This window comes from Canis lupus, chromosome 7 (assembly GCF_003254725.2).
Source record: "Canis lupus dingo isolate Sandy chromosome 7, ASM325472v2, whole genome shotgun sequence".
Lineage (NCBI taxonomy): Eukaryota > Metazoa > Chordata > Mammalia > Carnivora > Canidae > Canis > Canis lupus.
The window spans coordinates 79,691,977-79,714,996 of record NC_064249.1 but is presented as its reverse complement, the minus strand read 5'-3'; the positions used below and the strand labels follow the sequence as shown (position 1 = coordinate 79,714,996).

Below are 23,020 nucleotides of genomic sequence, written 5' to 3'. Positions count from 1 at the left end.
CACTGAGCAGCCTTGCTGGGTGATAGCAAGGGGCCAGACAAAGTGCCATGAGGCAGCCCCGGACGCACAAGCAGCTGAGGCTGGGCCCCCCAGGAAGGCATGTGCCTCCGCCCCTTGGAGCCTTTCCTACATGGAACGGTGTTCATGGTATATTTTCAAATGGGAGCTCCAGGCACAGAGTTGTGCCCACTGTCTGTGGACGTTCGTAGTAAAGCAGGATCAGAGTATATTTTTTTTGTTCGAATATGGGTAAATTATTTCTGGTTGGAACTTTTTTAAAAAGGAAGGAAGGGAAGTAGATGGCAAAGGAGGAAAGAAAAAAGACTTCTGCCCAAGGAATTAAAATGAAGCAAGTTCCTCGATAGGGAATTTCTTCTTCTTGGGTCAAAGTATGGCCTGTGGTTTCACCTTTCAATGAACAGAGAATATTCTCATTGAAGCCAAGGAACAGTCCAGCCGACACCCCTTACTCAGAAACCAGAGATTCCTGTTGTCCTGCTGCCCCCCTTGAAATGAGGGCTGTGGTGGGCCAGGGTCCCTGGGCTGTCCCTCCACATGTGGGCCCTGAACAAGGGGTGTTGTGTGGTGGCCACGGCCTGGGCTGGATGGAGGACTGGGCACCCGGGACTCCTCATCATCAGCTGGTGAGTTTAGCCAGTCTGAGGCCTTCCCAGGGGACACCAGCCATACAGCTAATTAGGAGGGAGGCCATCCTGGTTAGAAGTCAGAACCACTAGGCACATTATGGCCGCAGGAAAAGGGGAAATTCAGTTTCCCCTTGCTCACAAGCAAAGTTGACCAGGGTGTGGTTATTGCCCTGCGTGTGCCACCTCTGTGCTCTGCTGGCTCGCAAAGGCGCATTCCTTGACTCTGGGGGCCTGGTGGAGGGAAGAAGTAGGGAGAAAGGAGAACAGAATGCTCAAAGGACTGGGGAAGGGTCAGAGAGAGCAGAGGCTGGGTGTCCCTCCCCACCTCACCCCCTCGTCCCAAGCATGTGTCTGGAGGTGTGTGGGGAGTCCCCATGCTTCCGAGTGAAAAGTCACCCCCCAGCCCAGGAGCAGTGGCAGGCCACGGTCCGCATCCAGGTCAGCCACACCTTCCCCTGGGGGCCCGGCTCCCTCAGCGTCCCTGGGACAGCGGCGGAATGTAGGAGGGGAGCGTGACGTGCACACTGGGAAGCCGACCGTCCACTGAGCCACACTCGTGTTAACGAATGCCTGGTTAGGTCAGCACACCTCGCAAAGGATGTGGCCCCGGGACGGGGTCCAAAGCAAGGCAATAAAGATGATTAAAGGGATGGAAAGTATGTCCCGGGAGGAGAGGCTGACGGGCCGGGGCCAGCGAAGAGGAGGCTGCGGGGGAAGAGGGGTCAGGCCAGTAACGCGAGACATTTACACGGCGGGAAGGAGCAGCTGCCTCGCAGTCCTGGGGACCCCAAGCAGAGGACACTAGCTGGTAACGGGAGAGGCCAGCAGCCAGCGCGCCCAAGGATGCCCCCGAGTGGGATGGGAGGAGCCGCCCGAGTGGGATCCCGGACAGCAGGCGGCAGCCGCGGGCTTGTGTGCGGAGCGGGGCCCGGGCAGGAAGTCCGCGTTGTGTCCCAGCTCCGGCTGGACACCAGGCTGGGTGTGCCTGGAGTGCTCTGCAGGCCGGGGGGGGGCGCCTGGGCCTTGTGCCCCGGATTACCGGGTGCGGATCCCCCTGTTCACTGATGCTGCGGCCTGGGCAGAGCTGCACGCCCTGCCTTCCCCTCCCGGACAGCGGGTCTGCCAAGCGGGAGGCCTGAGCCATCCGATCCCATGAGGGCCCTGGAAGCGGTCTTAGCACCGGACCCCTCTGGAGTCCGAGGTATTGGGGGGCAGGTGAGGGGTGGGGCGATGGCTGCAGCGAGGGTGGGCTGTGCCCCACCCCCACGCCCACCCCCACCATGACCTTACTTGCAAGCCCAGGGAGAGCTCTGTCCTGCATTCCCTCCAGGACCAGTTGTCCCTTCGGATCCACTGCCCTGGGGCAGGCTCCTGCTCTGCCCTCGGGGGCTGCTCTGAGGGGCTCTGTGATTCTGATTCTAGCTGAGCAGTGACTGTCCTCCTTTGGCGGAGAAAGGTTAAGCTCATGAGCAGTTCATAGGCTGTTTTTCCTTAAAAAATGTTCTCAAAACATAACTAGTAACCACTTGTTTCTTTTGGGAAACTACTCAAAGGCGTTGCTGCATTCGGACAAAGTGATGGACAAAGCGATGCATCTCATGATACAATTGCACTAAATGAGTCTTTTGAGCATTCCCCAGGGAGCAGCATGTCCCGTGTGCTCAGTCCCCAGAGCCCTGCTGGCTGGAGGGCGGCCTGGGGAGGTTCCCCTCTGCCCCAACCACGAGCCCAGCAGGTGCAGGCAGAGGAACAGGCTCCCGGGGGGCTGAGTCCTGGCCGTGCTGCCCACCACTGCGCAGTGTGGACCCTCCGTGAGGCCTCACCTGCTGGGGCGGCAGGATTTTCTCGACCTCCCCCCTCCCCCACCCTGCTCCATTTGCAGAGAGAGCAACTGAGGCAATGGAGGCCCATCGGAGGCGGTGTTCCCTGGGAAGCAGATGCTGGGATGGAGATTAGCGGGCAGAGCACTTACTGAGGCATGACCCGTGGATCAACAGCTGTAGAAGGGAAGGGCAGGGAGCAGGATTGGACAAAGGGAGAAGCTGAGCTGCAGTGCAGCCTGGCTGGGGAGTTCTGACCCCACAGAGAGGTGATTTCAGAGCTGTCCCAAGATGGAGTGAAGGAGCAGGTCTTTATATCCCCCTGCCTGCTCACTGGTCATTGGAGAGAACTGCCACAACCTTAGGCCAGCAACTCTCCAGGCCCAGGGCAGTTTCTGTAGGGGCTGAGAGCCAGGGGGGGTCTGCCCCAGCAGCTGCAGCATCTGGTAGGGTTGGGCAGTGCACCATTCCTGAAGGGGGACCCAGGTGGTGCATCACAGCAAGCACCCCGGGGAGCAGGACTTAACTCTTACTGGGATTGATGGAGTGGCGCTCCATGCTCCGGAGAACACCAAGGAAGTGCCAAGCTTGGTCCCTGCTCTCCAGGGCTAGAGGTGTGGCTTGCCCAACCTTCTCTGGCTCCGGAAGCCACCAGAACATGGTGTGTGACTGTGTAGCATCTGAGTGTTCAGAGAAAGGAGCCAGCGAGAGGTGGCTGAAGAATGCTTCCTGGAGGAGGTGGGCATTGAACTAGCCATGAGGTGCAAGGAGAATTTGGAGGGGTGATGGGAGGACATGAGGATGCTGTAGTTGAACAGGTATGGGAGCCAGGGATGCCTACCTCCCTGAAGTCACCCCGCAAAGCTGCCTAGAAGAAGTGCCACAAGGGTGGAGCTCACAACAGCCACCGCCCCCAACTGAAATAAATGGCGGGGAAATGCCAGAGCTCCTGGTTCCTGATGGGCCCTGGCCCAGGGAGGTGTGCTCTTTTGTTTTTTGTTTTTTAAGATTTTATTTATTCCTGAGAGACAGACAGACAGAGAGGCAGAGACGCAGACAGAGGGAGAAGCAGGCTCCCTGTGGTGAGCCTGTTGTGGGACTCGATCCCAGGACTCCAGGATCACACCCTGAGCCAAAGGCAGATGCTCAACCGCTGAGCCACCCGGGTGCCCCTGGCCCAGAGAGTTGACAAGTCTCTGCAGACACAGCACACTGCAGAGCCCAGCCTCCTAACAGAGCAGGGCCTCCCATGCAGGCGCTATCATTCCATCACACGCTGCCCTACCAGCCAGGGAGACAAGAGAGCCATTCTCCAAATTAATCTGTTTCATTAAGTGAGGCCTCAGAACGGTTCATTTACTTCACCTGCAAAGCATATTTGGAAGGAAGAAAAAAATGCCATGGTCATCCAGCTCGTGTCAGATGGCCCTGCTGGGCGAGGGACAGGAGAGCAAGCCGTCCCCATGCCACCCCCTCCCTGGGTCCCCAGGTGGTGCACTCGGGCCACATCCTGGACACTGCAGGGTGTTTACAGCCTCCAGCAGCTCTTGCTACCTCTGTCCTACGCATGACCATGACCAGGGCTTGGTGTCCTCTAATTGTAGAACCAATTAAGAATCGTAGTCCTCCTTCCCTTCCTCTGCCAGCACGTGCCCAAACCCTCCCAGGGTGCCAGGCTCTTTCCCTAGGGACAGAGTTAGTGTCGGGCATCAGATTGGATTTTGCAGGCTCTCTGTGACATCATCTGGGTCACTGATAAAAATGAACAGGACATCTGGAATTAGTAGTGACGGATATGCAACTTGGTAAATAGACTAAAAATTCAGAATTATGTCTTTTGAAAGGGTAGACTTTGGGGCACCTGAGTGGCTCAGCAGTTGAGTGTCTGCCTTTGGCTCAGGGCATAATCTCGGGGTCGTGGGATCAAACCCCACATCAGGCTCCCCGCAGGGAGCCTTCTTCACCCTCTGCCTGTCTCTCTACCTCTCTCTGTGTCTCTCATGAATAAATAAGTAAAATCTTAAAAAAATCTTTAATAAAAATTAAAGGGTAGATTTTGTTGTATGATTTACCTATCAATTAAACAATTTTTAATGAGTAAAGCAGGTCCCAGGACAGGGTGATACAACAAGCCTCTGGAAACATTCCTTGAATTTTGACATTTGCAGGGTTCCCTAGATGTGTCAGGCAAGTGACCCTTTCAAAAAAGGCAGTAAATTTGGTCTGATCTGTCTGAATCTGTGCTAGCTATTAGTGGTCACAACCGTTTCTTCCGAATCATCTGTTTGGGAATCTCTAAGAGAAATGATAGCTATATTTTCCTGTTTTTTTGCAAATTGAAACTGTATGACACAGCTACAGCCTCTAGCACCCTGTTCTCCAGGAGTCTTCAGACGTATTCAGGGGCCATTTATGACCTCAGTGAAGAATTATCTCTTCCTGAGCAATATTGCTCCATCTCCAGGCAAGAAGATGAGCGTTCAGGGCTCCTATCACACTCCCGCCATCCCACCCTAGGTCCTGGGCATCGTACGGGTGCTCTGGCATTTGTCCTCTGACAGAAGGCAAACCTTCGTTTCAGCTGCCCCCTTAATTTTACATCATCCCTGTAAGCAACCTCACACTTCCCTCCTCCTTCTCCCTCGAAATACGAAAATACAATTTTAGGACTACCATTAAACTTTGGTCAGCCCACCCCTTGACACATGCTGATGACTACCCCAGGTGGATGGTTATCCCTGGTTGTGGGCAACCCCTCATTCCATTCTAGGATCAATTTAACCCTCCTTCTCCTCATTTCTAGGCTCACGGGCAGGGACCCTGGGGATGCCCTCTACCTCTTTAACCCCCCTTCCTGTAGGTCACAGTTGCTTTTGGGAGCTTGGTGCTCCCTTCAGCACCACAGAGGACTCCCGCAGTCATGGAGTCCTTCATCCTGAGAGGATGACTGAGTCCCAGATCTTGCCAACCAGGAACGGATCAAGAATTACCCTCATTTGGAGCCCTGGATTGAGCCACCGGCTCCTTCACATAAGTTGTTAAGTTAGCCCTTCTGGAAGTAGACTCAGTCCTCACTGCTCGTGGATTCCATATTTGCAAGTTTGCCGACACGGTAAAATGTGTGCATGACCCCCGAAAGCAGTATTCACAGCCCTTTCAAGGTCATTCACGGACATGCACAGGGCGGTAAGAAATCAGACTTGCCCGACACGCACGTGCCCAGCCGAGGCCATGCAAGGACATGCTCTACTTTTGTGCTTCAGCCCTTGTACTGCAAACAGGCATCCTGCTCACGAAGGTTCAGTGCGATGATGCTCACGAGTGCATGTGTGCTTTGTGCGAGTCAGTTTGTCGGTTCAAGTGCCCCCCAGCGTAGCTCTGAGGCTCCGTCTACTGTTCGTAAGGGCATGAGGGCTGTGATGTGCCTCCTGGAGAAAAAGGTGTGTGTCAGATACGTATCATTGAGGCACAAGTTACATATGGTCACCCTACCTGTGATGTATTTTCGTGATCGACCGACTGTTGACCATGCATCACCATTAGTGAATCAACACTATCTATTAAGTAAGGTGTCTTTAGGCAGAAACACGTAATATAAGGTTTATGTATTTAACCAAATGGGGACAGTGTAGTGACCAGCGGCTTGCAGAAACCTGACCCTGGATTTTGCCTGGGAGCAACTGTTCAGTATTTCCTAATTCGGTGTTTGCGGGACTGTAGACCTTGACTACGGTGAACAGGGAACCCACTGTGCTTGGTCTGTAAGACGGGGCGGAGAGGTAGGTGCTCAAGGTAAAGGAATATGTTGTGAGTGATTGGATTTCAGGCCTAGGAATCCATCTGGTTTGTGCTGCAGTGGCCGAGCTGGGGGCAAGAGCAGGGAGGAGCAGGAGACCCTCCCTGTCCTGGTCGCCACCCAGCTTGGGTTTCCCTGATGGGACAGACCTCTGTGTCCTTTGCCCCATCCTGAGATAACGCCATCCCTGAACCCCCCCTGCCCCCAGACCGCTCAGCCCTCATTGCCACCCTGTCATGATGAGCCCAGGGGACAGCAAGACGGATCTCGCCGCCGTTGCCTGAGGTTTGTCTTTCTATCCCAGCAAGGAAATTGCCCTCATTAAGTCCCTGCTAAAGATAGATAAGAAAATGGGGCAGGCACACCCCCACCTGGCAGGCAGCCCTGTCAGATTCTAAGCAAAATGAGTCAGATAGGAATTATTTTTAGGCTCCTTCTCCTCCCTCCCCCACGCCCACCCCCAAGCAGGCACTCTTGGAAAGAAGAACAGCTCATTTCTTGAAGCCACATGTCCACGTCTGTGTCCAACTGACGTGAAATTCCAGCCCTCGTGGGCCTGGAGCAGCCCCCGGCCTCTGTGCTGTGGTCCTGGGGACAATGCCTGGGCTGGGCAGGGCAAGCTGGGCCGGGCCCCCCCTCTGACTGGTGCGCCTTCCCTGGATGCCCCTTCTCGCCCTGCTATCCTGGCACACGCTCCCAGCTCAGGATCTGCCCTCTGCATCACACTTCGTGGGAAAGCAGACAAGGCCCCAGGCCCCTCTCCCAGGGAGGGACCAGCATGTCCCCTGGGCCCGGGCCCACATCTGTGGGAGGGCCATTTGTGCATTTTGGCCGAGCTCCCGGGTGCCGGTCCTGCCCACCCTGGCAGTGGGCATCTCCCGGCTGGGAAGCTGAACATTGCCCTTCTTTGCTGTCTTCCTATTTTTCCAGCCATTAGGATTTATTCAGACCCCATAGACCCTAGATGGCAAAGGAGAGAGACCCGGAGGCAAGAGAGCTAACAGAAGTGGAAACTGAGGGCCCACACCCAGAGGCCGGAGGGGGCGGGAAGCTTGCTGGCTAGAAAAGTGGCTGAGACAGAGGAAGAGTGTCTTCACGGGATCTGTGCCTGGGACAGGAGAGGGAGACCCCATGCAACAGCCACCCGAGGTGGCACACAGTCTCCTCTGTCTCCCAGTTTCTGCCATTTTGGGCTCTTGGGAGCTGGCTCAGAAATGTTACCCCCTAGCCCTTCCTCCCTCGCTGGAGCATCTGGAAACAGACACAACTGAGGGCCTTGGGCCCCAACTTTACACAGCCTTGCCCGGGGGCAGTGTGCACGGTGGGCAGCCCAGGGCCTGTACCAGCCTCACTTGGCTTCAGGACGAGGTCGCCCCTCACCAGGCAGGGGATCTTGAGGAGCCAAGGGCCCTCGCCAGGCCCATTCTCCTTGCTAGCTCAGGGACACTGACATGCAGCCTGCAAGGCCGCCGTCAAATACCATTGATGGCAGGTATGCACGAAGTCCCAGAGGCCAGCTGGGGCTTTCAGAGCCAATAACCAGTACCCCTGGTATCTTCATCCAGCCCATGTGCCCTCTCCAGAAAGGTCCAGAAAGATAGGCCATATCTGCTGCTCCTTTGTGGACCAAATCTGGTGTAGGTCTGCACCCTGGGGCACCCCGCGTGCCCGGCTGAGTCTCCCTACTCCCAGCTCTCTGGCTGCCTGAGATGGGACGCTACCTGGGACCACCTTCCTCAGAGGGCAGGCGGTACATCCCACTGGTCCTAGGGCCTTCCTTGTCGGGCCCACGGGCAAGCCCAGCCCACCTCCAGTCCCCCAGAAGTCGCTCAGGACTTGCAGAATGCTCACCATGTTCAGCAAGCCCTTTCCCGAGTATCAGCTCCTGTCATCTTACCAACAACCTTAGGAAGGAGAGTCTGTGTCTGTGTGCATTTTGCAGGTGGGGAATGAGACTCGCCCAGGGCGGTGAAGGAGCCAAGGGGTGGGGGGCTTCAGAGCCCCGTCCCCAGGCAGCGCTCTGCGGGGGGGCCTGTCCTGTCCTCCACATGCTCCGCCTCCCTCTTTGGCTCCTTCGCTGCTTCTAAGATCCATCCCCTAATGGCCTGCGCCAGGGCAGGGAAGAGCGTGGGGCTGCTGTGTTCAGGGGGACCCAGTGGAGAGCTGGTGCGGAATTCAAAGGAACGAGTCAAGGGCGAGCTTTCAGACCCGACAGGGCCACTCACCTTCCGCCTCCTGCCCCCCCAAGCTACGGCTCAGCTACGCCCCGGAGAGCCCTTCCCGCTTCAGATGACTCACGCGTGGGCACATTTAGCAGGTCCCTGGGGGAGCCCAGGTCGCGGGGGCCCCACCCGGTGAGAAAAAGCGGGAGGAGGGGTGGTATGAGTTCTAGAATGGTGGGCAGCTCTCGGGGCAGGGCCGTCTGGCTGGAGCACCTCCTCCAGCTCCCCCAGTCCCAGGGGGAGAGCCCGGGACACACTCCCCAAGGTTTCCCAGCAGGGATGGGAGCACAGGTTTTAAAAATACCAAGGAGCCTTCCTGCCTGATCAGCGTCTACCCTGAGCTCCAAGAGTTATTTCTGATTCTTCCCTAGTAATTTAATTTTAGTCATTTATTCCAATGCGTGTGTTTTGGGGAAGCCAAGGTGGCCTCTATTATGGTTTGGAGTATTTTGGAGGGGGGCGGGGGGCCTGGTTTCCAGAAGTGATGCAGGGGCTCGATTAGGCAAGACATCATCGAGCAGAATTAAAATAACTCAAGATGACAGGCCCCTGGGTCCTCGGAGGTGATGCCTGTGAACGCAGACCTGTCCCCTGTCCTCTGCATGCCCAGGGGTCATCTCTCAGGTGGCACCTGCAGGCAGCTTGGTGCCCTTGGAAATGCAGAACGGATGGACCTGAACAGACAGACGGAGAGGCAGGCAGACAGACAGACAGGCACAGCCTGGCCAGCTCTGTAGGTCTGTTGTAGGTGGGACACTCACACTTACCTACAGCTCTGAGGGGAGCTTAAAACTTACAGGCCCCAGGACATAACACCGCAGTGGTTTGGGGCCGAGTTACTGAGAAGCTTCCCCACACGCAGCTGCCGGAAAGAGTGTTTATTTCCGTTTTACAAATGAGGAAAGTAACTTGCACAGAGCAGTGAGGTTGCTGATGGGGCGCGTAACCTCAGTCATGGGCCTTCAGAGCCCCCCACCAGCGGCCCCCCGCCCCCCGCGGGCCCTCCCCGCTGAGCTCCCTGGAGGCACGCCCCCTGCCCTCTGGCCTGCCCTCCCTCCCCTCCTGCACCTCTTTCCCGCCGCTGCCCCTGTGCTCCCTGCGCAGGACCCCTCCACCCGACTTTCACCCTCGGGGGCTCTCTCCTATTTTACAGTGTCCACCTGCAGCACGATCCACCTTGCCAAAGGTCCTTTTAGGCCTCTCTAATCCTCTTCCCTGACTTTCCCCACAGAGTGAGGCCTGGCGCACTCTGGTCCCCTGGCTCCCCTGGAGCAGGTGCAGCAGCTGAGGGATTGGGGGGCAGGTGGGAGGCCCCAGAACGTGCAGGACTCAGGTTCGGTTGTGTGGGGGAGGGCGAGCCCCCGCATCCTGAGCCACCTCCCGGGGTTTGCGTTAGCCACAGTCACCCCCTCCCTCAGGGGTACGCCAGCCCTCAAGCTGTCTTCACTCTGGTTTGCAGCTTATTTCAGGCTTTCCGTTTGTCAGGCTGGCACTGAACTCCAGGAAGGTGCGTGTGGACCCAAAACAAAGCTGAGGAACGTTTTGAGAAGGAAGAGAGTACGCTGTGGGGTTGCGGGTATGTTGGTCTGGTGGCTCAGCGGCCACAGTGAATGTGTTCCAGACTGGCTCAGTGCGTCAAGGAGCAGATGGCACAGGCTTGTCACCTTGGGCAGGAAACCTGGTGCCTCTGAGCCATGAGCTGCAGCCGTGGCTCAGTGAGGGGAGTGGGGAGCAGGGCAGGACAGGCGGAGGGCGGAATCCTGACTTTGCCCTGATGTTCTGGGAGTTTGGAGATGCTCAGTCAGGCTAGGGTAAGGAGCCGATTGCTGGGGTGTCTCTGGACAGGGCCCAGGAAGGCCGGCTCCCCTCCCCTCACAGTCCCCACCCTGCAACCCCGTCCTACCCCAGGACAGTAGGTAGGGCGTGTGGGGCACCCTTTCCTGGCTGGAGCACTAGTGTCTTGTTTACTGTGGTGCTTCTTCTGACACGACTCGGGAAAACCAGCTCCACCTCTTCATCCACTCCCTCTATTCCCAAGTGGTGCCCGTTACCCAGATTTACTGCTCTTGCATCCCGTCTAATGAACCGGGCTGTCCGTGGTCCGTCTGGCCTAAATGGGTAACCAGGGCAGGCCACTTTGCATTTTGTCTGAGTTAAGAGCATGATCTGGTGCTGAGTTTCTGGCACACTGAGAAACCAGTACAGGGATGGGCAGGTGGGAGAGACGGAGGGAGGGAGGATGGGTTGTATTTTCTGAAGACGGAATTTTTAGCTCCTAAAAGCCTAAAACCACCCCACTTTAGGCAAACATCCCTTGTGCCCCTACCGTCACCTTGTGGACGTCACATAATGTGAGGCACTGCAGCCAAATGTGTAGGTGGCCCCTCGAGTGTTCAGACTGCTCCAGACTGGGTTTGGGTCTGGTTGCTAGATAGGGAGCCTCAAAGGCATGTCTGCACCTCGATAACATAGGGCATCTATGTTCTAAGACTGTTCTGTGGTTTGAATGAGATGAAGCTCAGAAAACAGGAGCAGTGTCAAGGGGCTACACCGCACGAGGACATCCTGCCCGTGTGTGAGGCTGTAGGGCACACGTCTGTGCACGGTTGTGTGTGTGCATGACTGCTCCAGGGATCCTGGCAATTACCATTTCCGAGGATCGCGCACTGGAAACGGAGCTTGGCCTGGACGTTTGTATTGGTTATCTACTGCTGTGTAACAAACTGCTCCAACATGCAGAGCTTTAAAACAACAAACATTTATGATCTCACATGATTTTCCAGGGTCAGGAATCCAGGAGCAGTTTCACTGGGTGTGGTTCTGGCTCAGAGTCCCTCTTGAGATCATGGTCAAGCTGTGGGCAAGAATTGTGATCGTCTGAAAGCTTGATTTGGATGGGCCAGAGGGTCCTCTTCCAAGCTCACTGACGTGGTTGTTGGCAAGCTGTAGTTCCTCGCTGGCTGTTGGCCGGAAGCTTCATTTCCTTGCAATGTGGGCCTCTCTGTAGGGTGCTCATGATAGGATGAGTGATCTGAGAGAGAGATGGAAAGAGAAGCTGTCATGCTTTTACAACCTAATCCCAAAAATGACATAGCATCCCTTCCACCATATTCGGTTGGTCGTACACATTGCCCCTGGTACAGTGCAGGAGGGGGCTAGACAAGCGCATGAGTCCCCACAGACAGGAAACATTGGCAGCTGTTTGTGTCTGTTTCTCATTCCTTTCTGTGCCACTGCTGTCCCCCACCCCCATCTCCCACTTTAAATGACCTACTAAAATCCACCAAGAGCTTTGAATGGCTTGCAGTGTTTTGTGTTGTCTCTTTTCTGGTTCAACCTCAAATCTTATTAAGAATGCCCTGTCCAGGCGCCTGGGTGGCTCAGCAGTTGAGCATCTGCCTTCAGCCCAGGGCATGACCCCGGGGTCCTGGGATCAAGTCCCACATCGGGCTCCCTGCATGGAGCCTGCTTCTCCCTCTGCCTGCATCTCTGTCTGTGTGTGTGTGTGTGTGTGTGTCTCTTATGAATAAATAAATAAAATCTTTAAAAAAGAAAAGAAAAGAAAGAATGTCCTGTCCATGGCTCCTCTGTACAGTGGAACATGGGTGAGAGTATTTCCTACTTGGGGAAGGTGTCAAGCCAGAGGATGCTATTGTCTGAGCTTTGGAACATACGTATCCTCCGGGGGTCCAGCAGGTAGTTCCAGGAAAAGGGAACATTCCGAGATACACACTCGTACACTCACACTCAGACATCTGCTTATTTTCCCTTGAACTCTATAATCTCGGTGATCATAAAAGGTTGGACTTTAATTAGATGCATACTGAAGTACTTGAATCTGTCAGACACTGACAGGGAAGGCTGCCTTGTGTAGGAGAGAAAAGAATAGAAGTCTATTTTTTAAAGATTTTATTTTTTTTATTTTTTATTATTTACTGATTTATTTATTCAAAGAGGCAGGGAGCAGGAGCAGGGCAAGGGGCAGAGGGAGAGAGAGTCTCAAGCAAACGCTGCGCTGAGCACACAGCCCAACGTGGGGCTCATTCTCACAATCCTGAGATCATGGCTTGATCATTGCAAGTAGAGAAGTCTCCTGCACTGTCCCTCCGAGCATCCCCGAAGCAGGCCTGGGAAGCAGATAAGACCCATGTAAGTGGCCTCATTGCAAGAATCGTGTTGGGGAGCCTAGGAGAGGCCACACGGCCTCCTCAAGACCTTGCAGGACTGGGTAAGAATATGCAGACGCTCTTCCACAGGATTCTGTGCCTTTGGCTCTACCGGGGGGGACCCGCACTTCTTCTATACCCACTCCAGAATCAAAAGTGATTTGGATTGTCTGCCTGTCTTGGGTAAGGGCTGTCCCACCTGGGATGGATGACCAGATACCATAGGGGTTCAGAATAGTGGCGAGAGGACAGGCATCTGTCAGAACTGGAAGCGTCTGGGTGGGTATGAGAAAAAGTTGCGAATGAACCCTGGTGAAGGCCAAGAGAGGAGCCTCTGTAGTCTGTCCCTTCCCGTCTGCGGGCTCTCCTCCGTCAGAGGGCCTTCAGGAGGCCCTGGCTCCTGATGGGGTCATGGCATGACGTGGTGATAGAGCCCTCTTTGCCCAGAGCTGCGCTCCCCAGTACGGTATAGCTGCGGTGGCTATTTAGGTTTCATTAAAACGAAGTAAAGTCAAAACTTGTTCTTCAGTCACAGAGGCCACTTTTCAAGTGCTCACTAGCTACACGCGCTGATGGTGACCATGTGGGCCAGGGCAGATAGAGAGCATCTCCATCCTTGCAGAAGGCCCCCTCCCGGGGCCCGAGAGAGCCAGGCACACAGTGGCTGGGGGACGGGAGGGCTGAGGTAAGAGCCGTTCGAGGGTCCGGGCAGAGGGAAGAGGCCTAAAGAGCAGAAGGAAGAAGCAGAGAAAGAGAAGGAGGTGTTCCCTGAGCACAGATGGCCGCGGGGGTCAGCAGGGGTTGGCGCTCTTGAGGCCGGCTCTGGGAACGAGGACCGCTGCCTGCCCTCCGGGGTGCTGAAGCACGGCTGGAGGCACAGAATGATGCCCTGAGGAATGGCCTTCAGACCCTCTCTGTGGGCCAACAGGACCCTCGAGAGCTGAAGGGGTGGGGGGCATCACTGACAGGTGCACGCAGACCCACCTTGGGTGGGGTGACCCAGGGCACATCCTTGGGAACTGGGAGAGAAGCTGAGTCATGAAAACAAAGCATATAAACCAATAGAAGAAGGTCTCCTTAGTTTGATCAGGTTGGGGACAGAATCCCGACAGTTCCCCCATCCACCCCCACCCCCCGCACTGTCCCTTTGTCCCCACTACTGTAAAGTCATCGCTGAAGCTGCTGCTTCTGGAATGCCTCCTGCCATGGGCATCCTGTCTGGGTCAGGGGTCAGTGAATGTATCCCGTAAAGAACCAATAGTAAAACAAACTTCATTCGCCAAAACAGATGGTGGGGGATTTGCCCCACAGGCGGTAGTTTGCAAATCTCTCATCTAGATTATCACAAATCCTCCACGAAGCCCGAAGAGAAGAAAACGAGTCTCTGTCATACAGCTGAGACCAAGGCGCAGCCAACGAGTCATGGTTCGCACTCTGCTCTCAAATGTATCTTGGGACAAACCCAGGCCTCTGTGGCTAGAGCTCATGTCGCCCTTCCCTCCTCCCTGCTGAGAATGAGTGCCCGCCCAGGGTCCCGGCCCAGGCCAGAGGTGGCAGGAAAGCCAGAAGAGAGGTCCTGGGGGCACCAGGTGGTCTTGCCCCAGTCCCCAGCATGCTCTAGCCTTGAACACAGCACTGGATGTGACAGGTGCACATCTCAGGCTACCGTGCCAGCGAGTTGCTTGAGCTCAGTCTCATCAGCCTCCCACCCCTCTGCCCTAGAGTGGATGGAGGTCCCCAAGGATGCATTTGGAGGCTGCAGGAGATCTTTGCCAAAATGCTGCGATGGGAGACCTCAGGCTGCGGGGGACCTGGGAGCAGCCAGTGACGCCTGATGGGCAGCCACAGAACTTAGAAAGCTATAGGAAAAATAGACATCACGGGTCCCCTGCTTCCCTGAAATTTTTTAGGCCTGAGAAGGTGGAGGGGGAAGGAGAGGAAGGACAGCCTGTGGGGTGGCACAGGCAGGACAGGGCTTCCTCAGCAACAGGGCTGGCTAGCCCAGACCCATGCACAGCCAAGGCCTCCAGCATCCTCCCCACCACCCCCCATAGAAGCCTGCTGCAAAGACGTCTGCCCCCCCACTCCTGCAGCTGAGCCTCTTTGCAAAGCCCACAGCCAATAGCTAATGTCGTAGCCCCAAGCATCTTAGGGCAAAGAGGGGTGTCTTGCTCTTGGTGACCCCTTGCTGATCAGCCCCTTCTGGGCGCAAGTCTTCTCGTTCACCATCTGGAGTTCCTCTGGGTCACAGCGATGCCTCTTCTGCAGACCAGTATGGCCCTGCCAGCCTATGCTGTCCCTTGGGCGCCCTGCACACCAGGCACGCCCCAAGGAACAGGCCTGCCCAGTACCCTGCCTGCGTGTCCATCTCGAGTGCAGCCAAGAGGAGGTCCTGGCTCACACGAGCAGCCGCCTGGGGGTGTTAGTCCTCTGCGTACCCTCAGGAGAGGCACGGTGGACTTGCCCTAGATTTTCCATCTGCACGTTGACCATGTTAATCACCGTAGCATGAATGAAGATTATTTGGAGAGGTGCTGGGACTTGGCTGCCTGCGCATCCATCATTCGTGCAAATGCCTATTTGGGTCACAAATCCACGTTTCCTGTGTTCCCTGCAAGGGGGTAGCTGCCCTCCTGGGGGAGGTGGCATCCCAAGACCCTCGGACACCTTCTCAGGCCTGAGTCCGTCAAGACGGGGGGCTTGCAGATAAGGGAAGTTGGCAACAGGATAGGGGTCGTATTGAAGCCTCAGCTTGGTAGCCTAACGCTGTGCTTTAGTCCCGCCCACCTATCTGGGGAGTGGCGCCCCCATTAAATCCCTCAGATCCCATCCTTGCCCCCAGCCTCAGTGGTTGAACAGGAGCAACCGGGCTCTTGGCCAGCCACCCTCCTGGGGGAGTCTGCGGAGCGCAGGGTTAGGGGAAGGGCTCTCTGAGGCCGTGGGAGCCCTGCCCACGCCCCGGGAGCGCCTGCGGTCAGGTGGAAGAACCAGGAGCCTCTGACTGCCGGGGAGGGGGCATAGCAGCCCGGGGAAGTCCTTCCAGGTGGGTATTTACAATGCAGCTGGTGAAAGAAGTCTCCTTGGGTGCCAAGCCAAGCCAGCGGGTGCTCAGCCCACCTCAGGGTGGTTGGCCCAACCCCCCCTCCAGCCCCTGCCCCTCAGAAATCACAACCAGCCCAGCCCTTCTCCATGTCTCCCAGGGCTGGGTGTCAGAGAGAAGCTTCTCCTGGGTAAAGGCCTACTTCTCATCCTTTTTTTTTTTTTTTTTTAAGATTTTATTTATTTGAGAGAAAAGAGAGAGAACGCGGGGGGAAAGGGGCAGAGGGAGAAGGAGAGAGAGAATCTCAAGCAGATGCCCCCTTGGGGTTGGAGCCAGACACAAGATTCGACCCCAGGACCTAGAGATCATGACCTGAGCCAAAGGCAGACGCTTAACAGACTCAGCCACCCAGGCGCCCCCGCTACTTCCCATCTTAAGACCTCTCTGTGCCTTAGCAGTGACCTTAACTCTGACAGAGGTGGATGGCATTTGGGATCCACTAAAAGGGATATTTGGAGAGAGAGCCAACCGTCTCCACAAGGCAGGGTCAGGTCTCAGCAAGGTCACTGGGGATTTTAGTTTCTTCAGATTCCACAGAGGCTGCTCCATGAGCCCCCAGCTCAAGTCCAGCGTGGGCTAGGTGAGGCTAAAAGGGAGGCTGGAGACCCCATTCCCTGTCCCCAAGGCCGGCAGGTGCGGAGACCTTCAAGGTTTCTCCTTCTCTTGGCGATGACCTCCCACAGAAATAGGTCAGGGCTGCCCCCCTGGAGCATGGCTGTGGTCAAAGAGATGATGTCAGCTTAGCTACATTAAAGTTATTCCAATCCCAGGACTCATTTATCTCCTGTTTCTCATCAGGGCAGCTTTCTAGGGCACAGAAAAGTTTCCTTTCTGAGGTGGAAGCATTGGCAGTGCTGGCCTCATGCACCCCGTGATCCCGGGGGGTGGGAGTCATCAACATCCCCCGCCAGGGAGATGAGTGGGACCAGAAAAGAGGGCTTTGGTGAGGAAGGGAGAGTCTGTCCGGCACTTCTTGCAGGCCTGTGTTGGTACCAGGCATCTGCGCATACGGTCTAGTTAGAGGCAGAAGATGAAGATGCGCTGGACAGTGGCAGATAGAGACCGGCAGCCAGCTCAGTCAGCCGAACCTGCAACTCTTGATCTTGGGTCATGAGTTTGCATCCGGTGTTGGGCGTACAGATTACTTAAAAAAAAAAATATGTTGAACAATTCACTTTGTAATGCGATTGTCTGTATGTGCGTGTGTGTGGTATGCTTGTATGTGCAGGTATGTGTGTGTGTGCACGCGCACGTGTGTCTAGTAGTGCACGATGCAGGCCGTGGGCCCTGGGACTTCAGAAAAGGGAAAGATTTCTGGGGTTTCCGGCAGCAGCCACAAAGCCTTCCTGGAGGAGGTGCAACGCGATCAGTCCCTCCAGCAGGGCCGGGCAGAAGGAAGTACATCCCCGTAGGTGACTGAGCCAAGGCGAAGGTCCTGATGGGACCACCTGGGCTGGTGTTCAGGGACGGCAGGCGGAGGCGGCCTCACGATGGAGGACTCGGCCCAAGTGGAGAGCGCAGGTCGAGGCGGCAGGCCCCCACGGAGAGCCCGGAAAGCCAGCACAGGGCACAGACCCTGTGCACCAAGGCCCAGCGGCCTCTGTGATGTGTTGCATACACTTGTCCAGGCAGTGAGTCTAGGACAGAAGGCAGCACTGACGCACGCGGTTGGAAGGCCTGAGGCACGCAGAGGGTGGTGCCAAGGACGGGCTCCACGGTGGAGAGAGGAAGGGGAAGAGACTGGGAGCTGGAAGAGAGGTGTTGACAGGTGACGGCCGGGCACAGACCGTCTCCCAGCGTCCAAGGGCCCCAGAGCCCAACTCCCATCCTTTTGGGCTTAGGTGTGCAGATGCCAGCTGGGGCTTAAGCTCCCCCACCGAGATGGGTCATACTGAGAATGTCTGCCAGGGACACTTAGGTCTGCTCAGTGGGGGCAGGTGCTCCCATTCCACCTGCCGTCCTCCCCAGGAGTGCCGGCCCAGGGCTCTGGGGCCAGAACAGGCTGTACCTCATGGGTGCCGTGGGGGGGCAAGGGACGATCCCAGGGGGAGGGCTGGGCTGCTGTATGTCGGAGGAAGAAGAGGAGTTGGAAAGGGCGCACCGGGGCGGTCCGGTGGTTATGAGGGACTCAGGCCTGGGAACGATCGCCACGAAGCCTTTCGCCCGCTTCTCCGCGGCGGCAACCACCCCTTCCCGGACTGTTAGGGAAACCTGTAATTACTGAGCTGGCCCCGGGTGGGAGCATTCAGGCCTCCTTGCGTTGCTTCCAAGAGTCAAGCCCCGGTCAGTGCAGACAGCGGGTTCGTCTCTGTGGTCCCCTCCGCATGGCCCCACGGGCTGTGGTCAGTGAGCCTGGTGATTGTGGATCTGGCATCTGGGTCTGGAAAGCTGACGGGCATGGGATGAGTGCTGGTGCCGCTCCAGGCTCTGCAGCCAGTGGCCCTCCTGACCTCCGCACACTCCAGGGGGCCCCTCAGCAGACCCCAGGGCATCCCCCGGGTCCCGGGCCCTCCCTGCCTCTAGCTGCAGTGAGCGGCAGTCAGAGCTGAGGATGAAAGCTGGGAGAACGTGCTTAGCCTGAGCGTGTGAGCACGGCTTACTGGGAAGCCCCACCCAGGCTGCCGCTTTGGGACGGCGCAGTTTTGCTCTTTCTATTTCTTTCCAGCGATTTTTCCTTTTGGCATATTTATTTTCTGGCTTCTTGCCTTCACATGTGCGCGTGGTGTTTGGTAGTATGGGGGGAGAAGGAGACACATAAAGGATGGGTGGCTCCAGATCTGAAGTCTTCTCCATGGAAGGGAGAATAAAAGCAATGCTATTGGACTGGGAACTTTCTGGATCTGCACCGCTGCGGCCCGTGAGCCGCCCCCACCAGTCCCAGGCTCCAGACAGCACCCCTGCAAATGGTGATGGTGGCCCAGCCTCAGGCAGGAAGAGGGCAGGAGCCTCCCGTCAGGAGGGTCCACTGTGGGGGCTCGGCCTCAGCATCCCTGGGGGGGCACTCGGCCTTCTGCCATCCTGCCCGGTGGCCCAGTTACATGCTGTTCTGCTCAGATCCTGGCGCCCATGAACTCCCTGCATCTGTACGGCCCAGCTGGCTTCTTGCACTGAGCCCCTACCTTGTGAGCACGCTCCTACCTCCTGCTCACAGCTTGGTCTCCGTGACCCAGCCCCTGCTTCATGTCACCTGGCAGCCCTTTGCCCTGTGCAGACAAGCCAGTTATGGGGCTAAGGCCGTCACATGATGATACTCTTGTCCTCATCGCCTTCCCCTGAGGTCACTCTGCCCGGAACAGGTTCGGGTCAGCCTCCGCCCATGTTCTTGGAGAGCCAGAGCGTCCACTCCGAGGCCCATAGAGAACATCTTGTCCAGACTCCTCATTTGGCAGCAAGAACAGGGCTCCCTCAAGGTCAAACTCTTGACTGGAGTCCCCAGGTCCTGCCCTGAGACTTCTAGCAGACAAGGCCCCACTCAGCCTGTCTCAGGAATCAGGGAGTTCTGGAAATTCAAGATAGGGAGAAACCACAGAATAACCCATTCTCTTGTAGACTGTTCACACGGACCCCTAGGCACTGTTTGCCTCTTATCTAGAGAGCTGGCGCTTGCAAGGATTAAACCACCACGGTATAGACATTTCTTTAAAAAAATCAATACAAATGGCGGGGAGAACACCCTCCTAAAAATAAAAAGCAGAAAGGAGAGACTTTAAATAATAGTAACCAGGAAAAAAGCAAAGTAGGAGAAGTATACATAGTACGCTGCTGTTCCTCCCTGAAAAGGCAGATAGGAGTATACGTTCGTCTTCACGCAGATTAAAGATGCTGAATGGATGAATGAACCATAAAACTAATAAAGTGGTTGTTTACAGAGGCAAAAATGAGGAGAGAAATAGGAAGTTTCCTCATTTTGCAGACTTGACTTGGGAACTGTGTAAATGTTTTATGTGATCACGAATAAAAACCTAACTAAAATAAAAGGGAACCTTTTTGCTGTGCCTAAGGGAGCTCCTGGGGGCCCCTGATCCTCCAGCCTCCTTGGCATCGTGACTGGACCTCTGCCCTCCCTGTGGCCCCCCTGGCTCAGGCAACACAGCTCCATTCTTGCAGCTCCTGAGACCAAATGCTTTGGAGACACCCTTGGCTGCTCCCTGCCTCCGACCCACATCTAGCGCATCCACAATTCCGGCCACCCCTACCTTCAAAATCCAAAATCCAAAATCCACCTGCCCCTGTGGCCCAGGACACCACTGGCTCTCGTCTGGTTTGTTCTTATAACCTCCTTGGTCTCCCAAATTGTCTTTTCAAATGTCATTTCTTTACTGAGAATCCTTCAGTAGTTCCCCTGTTTTACTTAACGTGAAGGCCAAACCCCTTTGAGTGGGGTCTGCAAGGCCCCAGATGACCTGGTTCCCATGACACCTGACCTCATCATCTATCGTCCCCCTCACACTCTGCCCTCCAGCTGCCCCACAACCTTCTTGGGGGCTTCGAGCATGCCGGCAAGCTCCTACCTCAGGCCTTTGCACTTGCTGTACCTGGATTACTCCCCGCCCCCCTGGATACTTACAGGACTCCTCCCCCACCTCTTTGCTTCGTGGCACCATTTTGGTGAGACCTGACCTGGTACAACGGTCTCGCATAGATGCTCCCATCCCACACCAGCACTCCTAGTCCCCCTTCCTGGCTTCATGGCCTCCATAGAACTTAACACGTCTTTGTGTTGTGCAGGATGCATTTCTTGTACTTCCTGTGTCTTTCTCCCCACTAGAAGATGAGCTCCATGACAACAGGGCTATCCCATTACTCCCGGCCACATCCCAGGGCCCGGCAGATAGTAGATCCTTGGTAAACACTGAGGACAGGGAGGTAGCCAGTCCGCCCTGGGGTTCAGACTTTGTCCTCCTGGCATCTTGGGCCTCTGTTCTGGTCCTGCCAGCCTTGGAGCTCCTCCCCCAGCACAGGCCTCGCGGCCGTGGCCCAGAAATTAACCTGTGAGACAGACCCAAGAGAGACTAGGATCAGTGTGTCGTTTGACACAGAAAGAAATGTCGGTTCCCAGAGTCCAGACTGGGCCTTTGTTCGGAGGGCTCGGGCCTGGGTCATTGAGCAGCAGCTGGTGGATGGACAGTGGCCGCAGACGTTCGGCCTCAGGCAAGATATTGGATGAGGGTCCTAGCCCCCGTGCAGACCTCTCTCGGCGGGTGAAGTCCAAGTCGGGTCAGATTGCCACAGACCAGGATCCTTGACGCGTCGTTCCAGTGCTGGCTGTGGGGGGCTTGGCCATGGGTTGACGCGGAGTTTGCAGGGTGTCGCTGCGCCTGCTTGACTCGACCTCCAGCAACAGAGGAGAGCTGGGTGCTGCTGGGTGCAAGCCCCTCCCCGAAGCATCTCTGCCTTTCTCACCTCATGACAATGTGGTGGAAAGATCACTGGGCTGGGAGTCAGGGCCTGGGTAGACCATCCCCGTCCCTAAGTCATGGCAGGAGCTTGATCTGGCCACCGGATCGTTGGAGCCTCCACTGCTTCACGGTCAGACAGGGGGGACTGGGTCTCCTGGTCTCTAACTGGGGCTGTAGGGGCAGGGGCACGGGGAGCAGGGGTGAGTGTTCCCTGGGCTGGTGCACTGTTAGCACAGAAAGGCTAACCCTCCCTCCCAGGCAAACCTGGGTCACCCCATGTCCTCCCATGTCTGGGCACGTGACACTAAAATCCCTTGGGTGTCATCACCAGGATAGTGTTAATGACTCGTCGCCCTTCCCAACAGCAGTGGGGACCCAACAGACGTGGCTCCTCCTGGTTCGGGAGCCTTTGGAACAGGCCAGAGGGAATGGGGCGGTGGGGGGTGGGGCAGTCAGTATAAGGGAAAGTGGATGATGGAAGGAGACAGCGGTGTCTGGAGGGACAGGTGTAACCCCGAGCTGCGTGCCAAGCGAGCTCGCGCAGTGTGTGGCCCGCGACACGTCCAGGAGAGCCGGACTCCGGCCCCACGTCCCTGGGGTTGGCGGCACGCTGTGGGAGGGACCGTGGTCCACCCTGCTCTGACCCCGGCCCACCCCTCCTCATCCTTGGTTGGCCTGCGAACTAACGTCCGGTCCGTCCTGCCCTCCCCATGCAACAGTTAGCACTGCTCAGGGCAGCCGGGCCGAGGCCTGTCGCTGCCCCTCGCCCGCTGCACAGGCGGCCTCCGAAACGGCGGTCAGCCCCGAGCCGCAGAGGCCCCGAGCCCTGAGGGGCACAGCGCTGCCACTGCGACAGTTCCCAGCTTCACAGGTGCCTTTGGTTGGCCCTTCCAGGGAGGGCGCTGCGCCAGTCACGCCAATTGCTGGAGCAGAGGCGTCTGTCCTCCCCTCGCCGCCGCCCTGTCCTGCCCCACGTGTCCGCCCAGCCAGCTGCGGTGGCCCCGTGCTTCCTGCTGACGCGCCACAAGCCCAACAGGCCTGCCTCCATGTCTAGTAGATTCTTAGAGAACGAGTCCTGTGTGTGAAGGGCTTCGCTGTCATCCATGCACACGGCACGACCGCCCTTTGAGGCGGGTCCCCTCATATCTGCATTTCACAAGCAAAGAAACTGAGACACAGGGGTTCACCGGAGTCACACGGCGACACGGAGGCACGGCCAGGACGCAAATTCAGGCGGGCTGCTGCAGGCCCCCCCCAGGACAGCTGGGGAGCTCCTCACCACCGCCCTCCCGGCGACCAGCGATCCCACTGCTCCCTGGCTTGGCCGCCGCCACCCCGGCCCCCACCCCAACCCCGACCCAGCTCTGACGCTTTGACAAGACTTGCAGCCAAACCAAGGTTCCTGCTCCTCCCCTGCCGTCAGCACAAGAGCCCCCAAAGCTAGCCCCGCCCCGACTTTCCAGAATCTTCCCGCTGCCCCGCCCTCACTGCCCAGGCGCCCTGAGTCACAGTCAGCCAGACCACGGCCCAGGCCTTCCTGCGGGGCCGCTCATCACCCTCCTAGAAATCCCACCCGTGCTGAGTGCGTGCTCATCCCGGACCCCACCCTGGGGGGGCTTCCTCTGCTTCCCCGGGGCACTTTCAGCAGGACGACAGGGGAGGAAGGGCTTCAGGGCCACTGGCCAGTTGTGGCTACTCGGGTCATTGCCTTGGCCTGCCCTGACTGTTCCTCTGTGTCCCCGGGGAGCCGAGAAGGTCCAGCTTTCGGAAGGAGTGGGCTGCACCCCCCGCACCTCTCTCCCACAGTGGTCGGTTCGTGGCCATCCGGAGGCAGCCAGGATCAGACCCTTAAAAAATCATTAACAGGCTG

General features: G+C 56.8%; 1 protein-coding gene across 7 annotated transcripts in view; it reads left to right on the top strand.

The window, feature by feature from the left end:
- Window positions 1-23,020, top strand: part of CTIF (cap binding complex dependent translation initiation factor) — a 282,057-nt gene that overhangs the window by 149,208 nt on the left and 109,829 nt on the right. The window lies entirely within an intron of this gene.